A 14,154-nucleotide genomic window follows, 5' to 3' on the forward strand; every position below is an offset into this window, starting at 1 on the left:
TTTTTGAATCCATGAAGCCAAAGAATTCTTCTGCACTATATTTCCTCTCTTCTTCATGCCCTAAGAGAAGTTAAAAAAAAAAAAGCACCTTGCAGAGCCAGTGAAGTAAAGAACAAAGTGTGATGGTCTATAAAAAAAATGTATAAATATGGATGTTTGTGAATTAGGTCTAGCTTTTTGTGTGCCAGTTTAACCCTATTTGTGGCACATGTATCTATGTATTCTAGAACACAGAGGAAAGCATCCACTTATCAGCTCAGCCCATATTAATAAACGTACATTTACTGCATTATGGAAGACATGAGGAGAATCCAGCAGTCAAAAAGAAAGAGCTATAGAGCAAGACAGACCTATTCCTATCCCAAGAAGAGACAGACTACTATCCTGTTGTAGCCAGTTTACACTTTTATCTGAATATTAGCAGAACAGCCAAGAAATCCATGTAGGTAGGAGATTTGTTAGTGAGTGTATCTTTCTTAGGTCTGGTATCATGCCTGATAGTATCACCAAATGTTACTGTCATTTATTACACATTTTTTAGATGTTATAAACCTTCGTGGTTAGACATCTATTCACTTGCCACTGATTATCATGAAAAAAGAAAGTGGAGGAAGACTTTGGCTTCATGCCATGATTTTACAGTGTGCTAGGAGTGTTTCTGTTATGCATGTGTCTACTGCAGATCCTTCCCATAATGAGACTGCATATGAAGACAAGCCAAACTACAGCATATGTATGCAAGCCATCTTTTATATCTTAAGAGAGGACTCTGTGCAAAACACATATCCTGGGGGAGTAGAAAGATATTTTTGCTACAGGGATTTCATTTTTATTATAAAAGGATGCCTCCTATGAAGTCCTACTGTTTTGTGGGTATATCATATCTGAAAGTATTTATAGAAAGTAAGGGGTTGCAGAATTACTGCCTGCAAAATTACTTATTACAATGTGGGACTAGAGTTCTTTGGAAGATTGTTACAATGCTGCCTGGATGCTAAGTTACCACACTGTGGTGCTGCAGTCTTCTTGCTTGCTAGCATATAAAAAAGCATGAGAAACTTTCACTGTAGCACTTAGGAGAACAAAGACTACAATTAAATATGTACAGTGTATAAAATAGACCATTTTTAAAACTAGATTATTTATAAAAATGTCACAAAGACTTGGGGGAAAAGACTATTTAAGATGACATTTTCTTGCATATGTTCCAGATTTTTTTTAATTTAAAAAAATTGATGAATCTTTAAAATTGTGAAATAGTGGCTGACTTTGCACATATATAAACAACACATATTTTGATTTATAAGCAACATATTTCTCTTTAGCCTTTGCAAATGTAATATATTCTATTAAAATATGGTTTCTTTTGTGTTTATAATATGTTTACAGATAGTGCCTCTGTGTATTGCTCCTAATTTTTTTTACCTTTTCTGTTTTTCTGGTGATTTTAATTATTTTTTCTTGTCTTTTATGACTGGGCCTACACTGTATCAGTTAATTATCCTTTTTTTTTTTTTTTTTTACAGTTATAGAGCTTTTCAGACCACTTTCTTACTGATACTTGCCTTCTTCCCCCTCCCCCTCCCCAGATAGACCTATTGACTTCAGTGGCACTCCATGTAGATGCAGGAGGTCTGCCTGACTACATCTGGGTATGTCTATACTACCACCCTAGTTCGAACTAGGGTGGTTAATGTAGTCAATCGAAGTTGCAAATGAAGCCCGGGATTTAAATATCCCGGGCTTCATTTGCATCTTGCTGGGCGCCGCCATTTTTAAATCCCCGGTAGTTCGGACTCCGTGCCCGCGGCTACACGCGGCACGGAGTAGGTAGTTCGAATTAGGCTACCGTGGAATGAGGAGTAACAGTAGTTCGAATTAGAAAGCCTAATTTGAACTACCTATTCCGTGCCGTGTGTAGCCGCGGGCACGGAGTCCGAACTACCGGGGATTTAAAAATGGTGGCGCCTGGCAAGATGCAAATGAAGCCCGGGATATTTAAATCCCGGGCTTCATTTGCAACTTCAATTGACTACATTAACCACCCTAGTTCGAACTAGGGTGGTAGTGTAGACATACCCTCTCATTGCAGAATTAGGACTGAGTTTCAAAGGCTCACAGAACGTCATTTTGCTTGACTTCTTCACTATGGCTTTGGTCCTGCACCCATTAAAATCAATGATAAAACTCTCACTCAATTCAGTGGTGCAGGATTGGGCACCATCACAGTATTCAAATGCCATATTCAGGTCTTCAATCAGATAATAAAAAATGTCAAGGATGACATCAACAGTGATGATTTGTATTTCCCTGGTCTGGCACCCTCAAAACCTGACCGGTGTTGGACAAGGGAGTTTGTTGGACCAGGGGAGGTTGCAGGTGGGGGATGCTGGTCTCCCTGCTGGGCTTCTCACCCCTAACCAGGCTCTGCTGCCCCTGCCTTCCCATCCACCGCTGGCTCTGGCAGTGCTTCCAGCTCCACAGCCCTGCTGGGCTCCAGTGGCCCCACTAGACTTTGCTGTCCTATGAGCTCCTGCAGCCTTGCCTGCCCTGCCGGCTCCAGAAGTCCTATGGGCTCTGTGGCCCTGACGGCTTTGCTGCCCTGATAGCTCTGGCAGGCCCCTGTGGCCCCGTTGGCTGCGGGCATGGAAGCCACACAGGCAGGTCAACTTTGCTGCCCTGTGACCTCCACTGGTCCCACCAGCTGGCAACCTCTGCTGCTGGGGCTAAAGAATTTCATCTGTATTTCCAGAACTTAAATTTAAAGCTTAAATTTTAAAGCTTAATCTTTAAACTTTTAGAATATAAAGTTTCCTTTGCTAGATGAGTCTTAAGCATATGTATTACATGACTGTAATGGGTGGAATTAAAAGCCTTTTGGAGATGAATACCTCTGAATACATTGAGCAAGTTCAGAGCTGTAACTGAACTTTATGACCTCGGCCCATCTTAGGACAAAACTATAAGTACTATATCCAAACTCCTCCCAGGTAGTTCATGCTATTAAATCTTTTCTTCTGTAAACTAGATAGAGAGACGATCCAACCCATAATTGGTTCCAGGAGTATTTTTCTCATGATCAGAGGGTTCAAAAATGTACCAAGACAGTTTTAGAAGGAACCATACCTGTTGTGAATTTCTGCGCAAGGAAAAGCTAAGGAGGCATTTAGTGGCTGGGCTGTTCAAGTCATATATTTGTTTAGCCTCATCTTTGTGATTATCTACACAGTAGTGCATACCTCGAAATAAGCTATGCAATTTGAACTATACAAATTGTGTACCTTATTTTGAAATTTGGCGCTGACTACACAGCACTTATTCCAGGGGTGGGCAATAATTTTTTGCCAGGGGCCACTTCAGAAATTCACAAAGGAGGGGGAAGGACATCAAGTGGAAGAGGCAAGGGATCAAGTGGAAGAGGTGGGGCCAAGATACTTCCAGATTCCCCACCCCCAGACAATGATTGGTCTGGAGGTGAGGGAGTGACTTTGCTCCCCCCACGTGCCTCCTAGGTTTCCATGGCCCTGGCATGGGAGGAGACGTCCTGTGCTCCCCTGCCTGTAGGCCAAATATGGTCTGGGGGTGAAGGAGCTCGCAAAGCCTCCTCCGCTCTCCTCCCATCCTGTGAGCAACATGCGGTGCTTCAAAGCACCATGTGCTCCTGGCAGGGCAGAAGGATGCTTTGCGCACTCCCCCACCCCCAGGCCCTAATTGGCTTGGGAGTGGGGAAGCAGCAGGGCCTCCACGGGCTGCATCCAGCCCATGGAGGCCCTTTTGTCCACCCCGACTTATTTTGAAATAAATCGCTATTCTGCTAACATCCTTAATTCTTGCACAATGAGGTTTACAGGAAGTCCAAGAAGCTCGTTATTTCAAATTTCTTTCAAAATAATGGGCTTCTTGTGTAGACAGCACGTAATGTTATTTCAGAAAAACGGACGTTATTCCAAAATAACTGTTGTGTAGGCGTACCAAGAGATATTTGACTTTTAGTAAGTGCTGAAAGCACCAGATTGCATTTAACACAGGTAGTTGCAGGAAGCCAAATTTTACTTTGACTTACACCCTGTGAAATCCTACAACACATGAAGAGATTTGAGATGAACATGGATAAATAATAGCAGAATTTAGACTTATACCTGAAAGTTGCAGGCATACTGCTATTTTTATTTGGATACAGTCTCCATCTTGTCGCCTATTAATAGACAATGACCTTGCAATGTAACCAGTTTTTAAAAGCTTCAGAGGGGTAGCTAAATTAGTCTGTAAAGGATAAACTTAAAAAACAACAAATAGTCTGGTAGCACTTTATAGACTAACAAAACATGTGAATGGTATCATGAATGAACTTTCATGGGCACAGCCCATTTCTTCAAAAGTGGGCTGTGCCAATGAAAACTCATGCTACCATCTACATGTTTTGTTAGTCTTCCAAGTGCTACCAGTTTTTAAGTTATCGGCCCCATACATAGGGTCAGTCAGAACTTCCTTAATATTCTGATCAACAGTTTCCCATTCCACAGTTTGAAAGTTCGCTGCTGAAGTTGAGTGAGTGCCATCTTTGCTTTCAAAAGAACAAACATGAGACTTGAATACAAACTCTCTAGAAATAATGTTTTAAATTTTGGTATCTCTCATTCTTACACCATACTTGCAGGTTTACAGTAGCCATATACACCAATGTAAGAAAACAAAGTTTGCATTTATGAACATTTATTGTTGGCACACATTCAATGGGTTATGTCGAATTTAGATTGCATGTGCTTTAAGGCAAGTACCTACCACTGTAAATAAACAAGGATTTTAAAAATACCAGTAGTTTCACAGCCATCTTGTAGTTCTATGCAATTCACATTTTATAAATGCAAGAATATCAAGAAGCACTATATCAAGCACCTTTGCAAAGATCAAGATAAATTATGTTTACTACATCAAACTCTAGCCTATGGGCAAAGCTTTCCTCTCAGAGCTGTATAACAAAACTGCATAAAGATCTCATTTATGTTATTAAAACAATAAAGCTTAAAATTGCACAATGCATTGCACAATGTTAACTAATTAGTTGATGGGCAGGCTGCACAGAACCTAAATGAAGATATTTGCCATATCATCATTGTTCTCAAACAATGTTCTAGTCACTTCAAATTATAAAGGGGAAAATATAGAATAGCTTTTTGCAGCTGAACATATCTGTAAATCTTCTGAGCCTCCATTATCCCTGAATTTAGCGAAGTGTAATCAATATAGATTGCTGATGGTGCATGTTGTCTCCAATTCACAAAAAACAAAACACCTTGCTTTAATTCTTTTTTACATGATGAGGCTATACACATACATCTGCTACTCTTCCACTCTTCCTCATGTCTTGAAGGTACCAGTCCTGGAATTGCTCCAACATGGTTATGGCTGTTTAGTGCTTGTACCACCTTTTGTGTGTATGCTTTAGGTAAAGTATGACAGGAGAATTTGCATAACTAATATCTACATTGTTTTGTCCAATATGTTGTAATTAAGACATTAAAAGGTTGTGAATAAATTATTGGCCGGTTCTCAAACTACTGAAATGTAGGTGTTTGATAATGTGCTGAAAACGTTTAACATCCGTAAGATGTATTTTTAAATTAACATTCTGAAATGTTCTATATTGGTAAAGGTTTAGCCTTGATAAGTAACTCATCTCCCTTACAAATGCAAGCAGATTTTTTTTTTCAGCAAAACGGCATCAACCATTTTCTTGGGAAATTGTCATTAAGTGTGACATTGCTGTTGGTGATGTTGGTTACAGTTCTCAGCTTTCTTTAAAACATTCATTGTCATTTCAGGTGTATTTTTTTAGCGAGGGATGATGTTAAAGAATGGAATACCTTTGTCTTACTTGTACATTTGCCCTTTCTTAAGAATGATTCATAGATTCCAAAGCCAGAAGGGATCAATATGATCATCTAGTCAGATCTCCTGTATAACACATGCCATAGAATTCTGCAAAATAATTCCTGGGGCAGATCTGTAGGAAGAAGTAGATCTGTAGGCATCCAGTCTTGATTTTTAAATTGCCAGGTATGGAGAATCCACCATGTCCAATAGTAAGTTGTTCCAATGATTAATTACTCTCACTGTTAATAAGTCATGGCTTATTTTCAGCCGGAAATGATGATGATTTTATGTTTTCTTCCAGGTAATTAATAGGTTATATAGTGTAGGTCAAGAACTGATTTCTGTAGGACATCACTAAAAACATACCTGTTCAACAATGATCCCTCGTTTGCATTTATATTTTGAGCCCTATGAGTTAGTCAGGTTTTTAATCATGTTATGTGTATCAACAATGATCCCTCGTTTGCATTTATATTTTGAGCCCTATGAGTTAGTCAGGTTTTTAATCATGTTATGTGTATCATGTTAATATTATATTTTTCTATACTTTTAATCAACATGTTGTAAGGTATTTAATCAAATGCCTTACAGAGGTATATTACATCAACATAATTATCTTTATCAACCAAACTTGCAATCTCATCAAAAAAAGATACCCAGTTAGCTTGATGGAATCTATTTTCTATAAACACAGATTGATATGCATTAATTATATTACCCTTCTGTAGTTCTTTATTGATTGAATTACGTATCAATCACTCTGTTATCTCTCTCAGGTTTGATGTCAGACTGACAGGCTATACTTACCCTGGTTATCCCATTTATACTTTTATAATATTGAAACAACATTAACTTTCATCTAGTCTTTGGAGATTTCCCAGTATTCAAAGATTTCTTGAAGAACAACATGAATGGTGCAGTGAATTCCTTAATCAGCTCTTTTAAACTCTTGGGTGAAAATTTTTCAGATCTGCTGATTTTAAAAAAATGTCTATTTTTACATTACATATCTGTTTTACATCTTCCTGAGATTCAAATGGAATGGAAAGACTATGGTCATATAATATGACAAGACTATATCATCTGTTTTTTCCCCAAACACAGAAAAGAAATATTGAACTTTTGCCTCCCTGGATTATTATTTATAATTATGCCATTTTCATTTACTAATGAACTAATATTATTGGTAGGATTCTTTCTAATATTCATAAAAACACTTTATTGTCTTTAGAACTGTTGGCCATAAGATTCTTCTTGTCACTGTTTGATTCCCATGTCAGTTTTCTACAATTCTTAGCTTCTGATTTATATTCATTACTATCAACTTCCCTTTTCTTCTATTTGTTGTGTGCACATGCGTGTGTGTGTGTGTGTGTGTGTAATCTCAATTATCATTCACATTTTTTATTAAATTCTTCTTCCCAGTTGATCTGACTCATAACTGTTTTCAGCTTTGTGAAACTGGTCCCTTTAAAGCAATAAGAATTTCTCTCTGGTTTGGACTTTATTCCATTTGTACATTATAAATATTACACTGGTCTAAAATTTTTTAGAAGTCGTCTGCTTCAGAGATAAAATATGCTATTTATTATTTATTTTGATGTGCTGAATTCAAATATGACAATTAAAACAACTGATTGTTTCCAAGATATTTAAGTTTTTACATTTTACATCTATGTATATTGTGTAGATAGTAGAGTTTTCATCAAATTGTAAACCTAGGTCTTTTCATGTGTTTATGGTCACTTTACATGATAATATTTCACCTGTCCTGTTTATGTAACACTTTAAAAATCAGCAAAAGGGTTATATAAATAAAATGTATTATGAAACAAAAGGCAAAAAACTATTATGTACATAGTTTAGTCCTATTCAGGGTCTACTCGGCGTTTCTTGGCTTGTCTCTTGTATTCATTAAATGGAGCATCTCTTGTCACTGTCCAGCAATAGTCTGCAAGCATTGATGGGCTCCATTTGCCCTGATAGCGTTTCTCCATTGTTGTATGTCCTGGTGAAATCGCTCACCGTGCTCATCACTCACTGCTCCACAGTTTGGTGGGAAAAAAATCTAGATGAGAGTGCAAAAAATTTATCTTTAGTGACATGTTGCAACCAAGGCTTTTGTATGCCTTGAGGAGGTTTTCCACCAACAACCCGTAGTTGTCTGCCTTGTTGTTTCTGAGAAAATGTATTGCCACTAACTGGAAGGCTTTACATGCCGTCTTTTCCTTGCCACGCAGTGCATGGTCAAATGCATCATCTCGAAGAAGTTCACGAATCTGAGGACCAACAAAGACACCTTCCTTTATCTTAGCTTCACTTAACCTTGGAAATTTTCCACGGAGATACTTGAAAGCTGCTTGTGTTTTGTCCATGGCCTTGACAAAGCTCTTCATCAGACCCAGCTTGATGTGTAAGGGTGGTAACAAAATCTTCCTTGATTCAACAAGTGGTGGATGCTGAACACTTTTCCTCCCAGGCTCCAATGACTGTCGGAGTGGCCAATCTATCTTGATGTTGTGTGAATCTCTTGCACGACTATCCCATTCGCAGAGAAAACAGCAGTACTTTGTGTATCCAGTCTGCAGACCAAGCAAGAGAGCAACAACCTTAAAATAGTCACAAAGCTGCCACTGATGTTGGTCATAGTTTATGCACCTCAAAAGTTGTTTCATGTCATAGATTTCCTTCATATGGACTGCATGACCAACTGGAATTGATGGCAAAACATTGCCATTATGCAGCAAAACATCTATGACTTCTAGGAATAACATGATGCAATTCATATCATGTATGACGCAATACCAGCTTCAGATTGCATTATTCATTGTTTTACCTAAAAAGCAAGTACTGTCCAAACCCAGTCAGATTTATTCATAGATCCAGTCAAAGATGTATTTTAGTCATTTCTGGTTTAAATTGAGATCCCTTCCCTTTATAATTCACTTATCCTCCGCCATTCGCAAGTCATGGGTTGTATATACTGACCCAATAGCATATCTTGAAAACTAGAGCCAATCAACAATTTTAAGCATCATTTTCGTTCTCAGTGACCCAGAATTAGTAAAGTTTGACTACATTTATTTCAGAAGCATTTTGGCTATAGAGCAGTGTTATCAAGGCATGCATGATCACTTATACCTCAGTTACCATTCATTTTTAGTTCTGTGATCAGTTTCTCTTTATTTGATCTTGGCTTGACAGATATAGCATCTCCCTTTGCTGGATGCAACACTTTTTGAATTAGGAAATTGTCATTTTTGTCATCTATAATATTTACAAATGCCAAGGATGTTTTAGTACTGGAAGCATGAGACCAACACAGGTCATGCAGAATGAAGTTCCCTATGATCACACAGCTTTTTTCCCTTCATAGTATAGATAGACGTGTAAGGAGGTGATTGTCCTGTTTTCTAGTGTCAGTTGGTGATATGCAGATGATCATATTGATCCCTTCTGGCTTTGGAATCTATGAATCATTCTTAAACTAATAGCCCATATCAACCTTTATCTGTTAGGAAATGATTCCTAACGATTCAGGATAATTTTCTTCTGAGTTATCAATGAATTGGAAACAGGTAATGCTATTTTTGACAAAGTGGTATCCACCCTCCCCTTTGTCATCTCAATCCTTACTCAATAGGTCATCATAAATGATTTAAACATTCCAGTTGTATGAATCACTCCCACCTGATTTCTATAACAACTACATCAAATTTATGAACAACTACATTTCCTCTTGTTACCAAAATGCCTAGCATTGATGTATAGGCAATTAAAAATTACTTTCTTTGTGTCCTGACTTCCTAGATTAATTTTATTCTCAACATCTCAATTTCAGTGAGTTTTCATATCCATGCTCTTTTTATCTTACTCTGCCATTATTAGTGTAAACAATATCCAAACTCCTCTAGCCAGGCTTTCCTTGATGAAAAAATTGACCACAGATATCTGATAGGACTGTCCACCTGCCTACTAAAGAGCATTTTTATGGAAATCACTGAATCTATAAGAAGCCCTCAGGCATCCACAACTACAGAAACTATGGGAAATAAAAGGCAAAGCAGAAAAAAAGGGAAAGAATTTAGTGTTCTTGTTTTGTCATCCTAGTAGTCATTTGCTTATGCCCCTTGATCCTCCAGTGTTTGAGCAGAAAGACAATGTGTGAACTATAGGTCTGGTTGGAAGTGCATTTCATGATTCGGTTTCATCTAAGATTGCCCTCTCTGTGCTTTTTCTGCTCATGCCAACATTCATCCCATTTTCTGACCTTTCATTTTCATATTCATGTTTTATGTTATATTAGATATGTGGGTGTCTCTGTGGTTAGGGTGCCTCAGTATTTCTACTCCATTGCTGAAATTTGTGGTAAGATTATTTACTGACAGGGATTTCTGTAGCTTTATAGCCAAATACACGACCGGCAAGATCATTTTTGGAAGCTGATGATCAATTAACTTTAGCTAATAATCCTTACCAATCATCATCTCCACCAAAAGTGGTTTATTTCTTGACAATCTTTCTTTGCACAGCCTGAATTAATTTAATGAGTATATCACCAGAGGCAGAGGTCTCAGGTGTTGGTGCACTTCAGTCCTTTATACATATGCCTGTGATGCACAATAATCGAGTCTTTTCAGGGCTAAAATATTTTGGTCTAATTCAGGTTGTTGGGCTCAACACAGGGGTAACTGAGTGTGGTTTAGTAGCTTGTGATATATGGGTGGGCAGACTAGATTATCTTGTGGTCCCTTTTGGCCTTAAACACTATGGCTATGTCTACACTGCTGCCTTCTTGCGCAAAACTGTTTTGCACAAGAGTTCTTGCTCAAACGGTCTTGTGCAAGAGCACATCCACACTGCCATGAGCTTTTGCGCAAGAAATGTGCTTTTGCGCAAGAGCGTCCATGGCAGTGGGGACACTCTCTTGTTCAAGAGACCCCTATGGCCCTGTTGCCTGTCCACACTGCCTTGCGCAAGAAGGCTTATTCCTTGTGGGGAGAGGAATAACTCTTGCGCAAGAAGCCCTCTGTTCCGACACCTTACTGTAAATTTACTTGCACAAGAACATGCGTGCAGTGTAGATGCTCCACAGGTGTTGTTCTTGCGCAAAAAGCCTGCAGTGTACACATAGCCTATGGTTTTGTAAAATACAGCGAGGTGGTGTCATCCACCAACATGCAAGAAAAAAGCAGTTCTCTTAGGTCTGCCCATTTGGCTTCAAGACATTTAAGATCTCATGAAGCTATTTGGAGGGAAAACTCTCCAGTGTCCTGAAACAAGGTCCCCCTCAAACACCACAAATTGCTGATGTGTAAATCAGTGACTAGTGTTGACCCCATCTGGTCAAGGTAAATCATCTTTGTTATCTTTAAAGGAAGCTACTAGAATTCAGCTAGTAAGTAGCCATGCTAATCCTTTCAAATAATAAATACATAAATAACCTTGTCCACCTCGCCACCCCAAATATTTTCAGGAGTATTTCATTCCAACTCAGAGACTTTAACAACAACAAAATTAAAATTAAAGAAAATAATAAAAGGATTAGTCTGTGAATTAATCTACCTCTAGCTATTGGTAGAGCCTTGCAAATCTGTGGATATTTGCAGCTCATTTTTGTGGATATAGAGGTGGAGGCTAATACAATTTTGTATCCCCACAGGGCTCTAGTTATCAGCAATAAATAATTAGGTTAGATTGGTAATATTGTATAGATCATAATTATTTAGGGTTATTTGTTGCCCTCTCTAGGAATGTTTTGCCTGCAGGACTTGGGGCTACAGTGCTTTGACAGAATATCAGGAAGGCCATTTAGAGACAGGGTAATAAATGCAAGTGTCTATTTGGAAAACTTGTGAAGAAGGGTTGTAACAAAAATATTTAAATGAGGGCAGAAGTCAATGCTTTCTGGGCAGAAGTAAAGTTTGGTGGAGCAAAATTCCATCTTTCAGTTTATGAATACATTTCCCCCGTTATTCCATATAGTGACAAGAAATGGATTGAAAATTTTATTTCTTTTGCTTCCCACCCCTTTTAACACTCTATAGATGGGAAGCATTCTTGAACGACTCAGTCTAGTAGCCCTTTGGGGGAGTTATTTGACCATGGGCTGAATAGCTGGGTGTCAAGGCTGTTCCCCACTCTGACACTCCAAGTGCAGAAGGTGGGGGGCCCACAAGAGACCTTAAAAATACCTTGCCCCTATAGGCCTCTGCTTGAAAGCTCCCCAAGATCATAGATTCCCTGGCTTTGGGAGGTAGCTGCCACCACCAAGGGAAACAAATAAAAAAACCCTTTCTTCTTGAACCCAGGAAGAAAGCACTTGGACTTCTTCCAGAGGGGTACCCCCAAGCTTTTACCACAAGAGAGACAGGGGAAAAAAGGAAACAAATTGCAGTCTTTGGTAGCTGACCTCTCAGTCTTAGCGGCAAGGAGTCCTGTGGCACCTTATAGACTGAGTTAGTGGCACCTTATAGACTAACTCAGTCTATAAGGTGCCACAGGACTCCTCGCCGCTTTTGCAGATTCAGACTAATACAGCTACCCCTCTGATATTCTCAGTCTTAGGCATACATACACAGTCTTAGGCATGCATACCCCTGTTCCCTTCCAGGTCACAAACCATCACCTTAAAAAAGGTGATTATTAGCAAAACAAAGAGATATACTTGATAAAGGTAGGTGTTTTAAAGCAACCGAGAAAAGAACAATTTAAAAACTCAGAGAAAATTCCATCTCTGGGATACAGCTTAAAGTACGGTGTATGGGGCACGGCCCATGGATTTAGCACAGAGAAATTTAAACAACAAAACAAAGAAAATAATTTAATTGCATCTAAATAGACATCTCACTATATACGCACGATCCGTGCTTCAAGGTCAATACATTTCTATACCCAGTATTTCTTGTAGGCATGGAGGTTCTCCCTGGATCAATTCATCTTGTTCCCCCAGTTCTGGAGTTAAACTCACACAAGCAGCAGGCAGGTATTCTTTTCATTTCAAACCTCAACACCTTCTCCCAGTGGCTCTCCTGGCTCCCTGCCAACACCTCCTCGCTACCTGAGTTTAACCCTTTGGTTACTGAATGCTGGGATGTTCAGAAAAGGCCAGCACTCTTCTTATCCATCATACTGGATCCTCCATCTTCATCTTCTCTCATTTTTCTATCTGCTCATGTTATAATGGGAAGACTGGGATTTTGGTACACACATCTTTAAGCATTGTCTTGCTTAACTTTTCGTTTTCACACTGGGAAAAATATAACCGGTGTTCTCTTTCCTCCTCAGGGATATGATCTAAGCCAAGTGGTAAGTATTTATGATTCTTGTTTTAAATTTATGTTACTGTTTTAAGCGTATTAAATGAAAGAGAAAAATATTGCTCAGGGCAAATGAACTTGTCCAAGAAATTGAATAAGTAGCAGCATAACCCTAGAAGAACTACAGAAATGTTTGTGCATTTGGAAGCAAGGGGCATGTGCAAACAAATCAGTGTTATAGTTTCATTGCCTTATCAGAAAAATATGCCTTCAGCAAGTATAAATATCAGATGCCATAAATGAGAATATCATTGAGCTGGATTTGATTTGTGACGTTCACTAAAACTATTGTTATATAAAACTGTAAGTTTAGCAGTTACTTCACCAGCATATGATTCTGGTGCACTGTATGAATTAGTACATATGGTATTTATTAAAATGCCATAGTCATTGCTCTAAGCCCCCCAGTGCCTTCACTGCCACTGCTTCATCAAACCTTACATCAAATGCAAGGCTACAAATGACACTATTTGCACAGTGATAATATCCATGTGATTTTATCCATGCAAAAGTTCAAAGTCAAGTACCTTTTCTTAGAATTTGTCTTTTTTGATTGAGTCCCCCCAATCACAGCTATTTTCTGGGAGCTAACTAATCAGCTTTTAGGTAGAGCACTTTCAGAAATCAGTTCCTAAGCAGTTTTATTGCCATCATGCTTTCAGACTTCTCATAGAGCAGGAGGGGCCAAGACAGCCTCCACTGGCCAAATCTGGCCCACAAAACTGGTTGATACAGCCCACGGATGCCAATTGAGACCTGGGGACAGGGGAGCACACAAAGTCTGCTCCCCCTGATAGGCCTGGGGAGGGGAGGAGTGTGTGGAGTCTCCTCCCAGTGCTAGGGGCACACAGTGCCTAGAATGAACTGCCAGCTGTTCTCTCTAGGTACGGGGGGGGGGGAGGGGAAAGATGGAGGGGGGCAGAGGGCAAAGACTTCATGGGTTCTCCACCCCCAGGCCAAT

At 39.1% G+C, this 14,154-nt stretch overlaps 1 pseudogene; it reads left to right on the forward strand.

Annotated features, from left to right (window-relative positions):
• Nucleotides 1–14,154, forward strand: part of LOC149525290 (ethanolaminephosphotransferase 1-like) — a 78,706-nt pseudogene that overhangs the window by 38,514 nt on the left and 26,038 nt on the right.

The sequence above is a fragment of the Pelodiscus sinensis genome, chromosome 2 (assembly GCF_052426305.1).
Source record: "Pelodiscus sinensis isolate ZL-2025 chromosome 2, ASM5242630v1, whole genome shotgun sequence".
Taxonomy (NCBI): Eukaryota; Metazoa; Chordata; order Testudines; family Trionychidae; genus Pelodiscus; species Pelodiscus sinensis.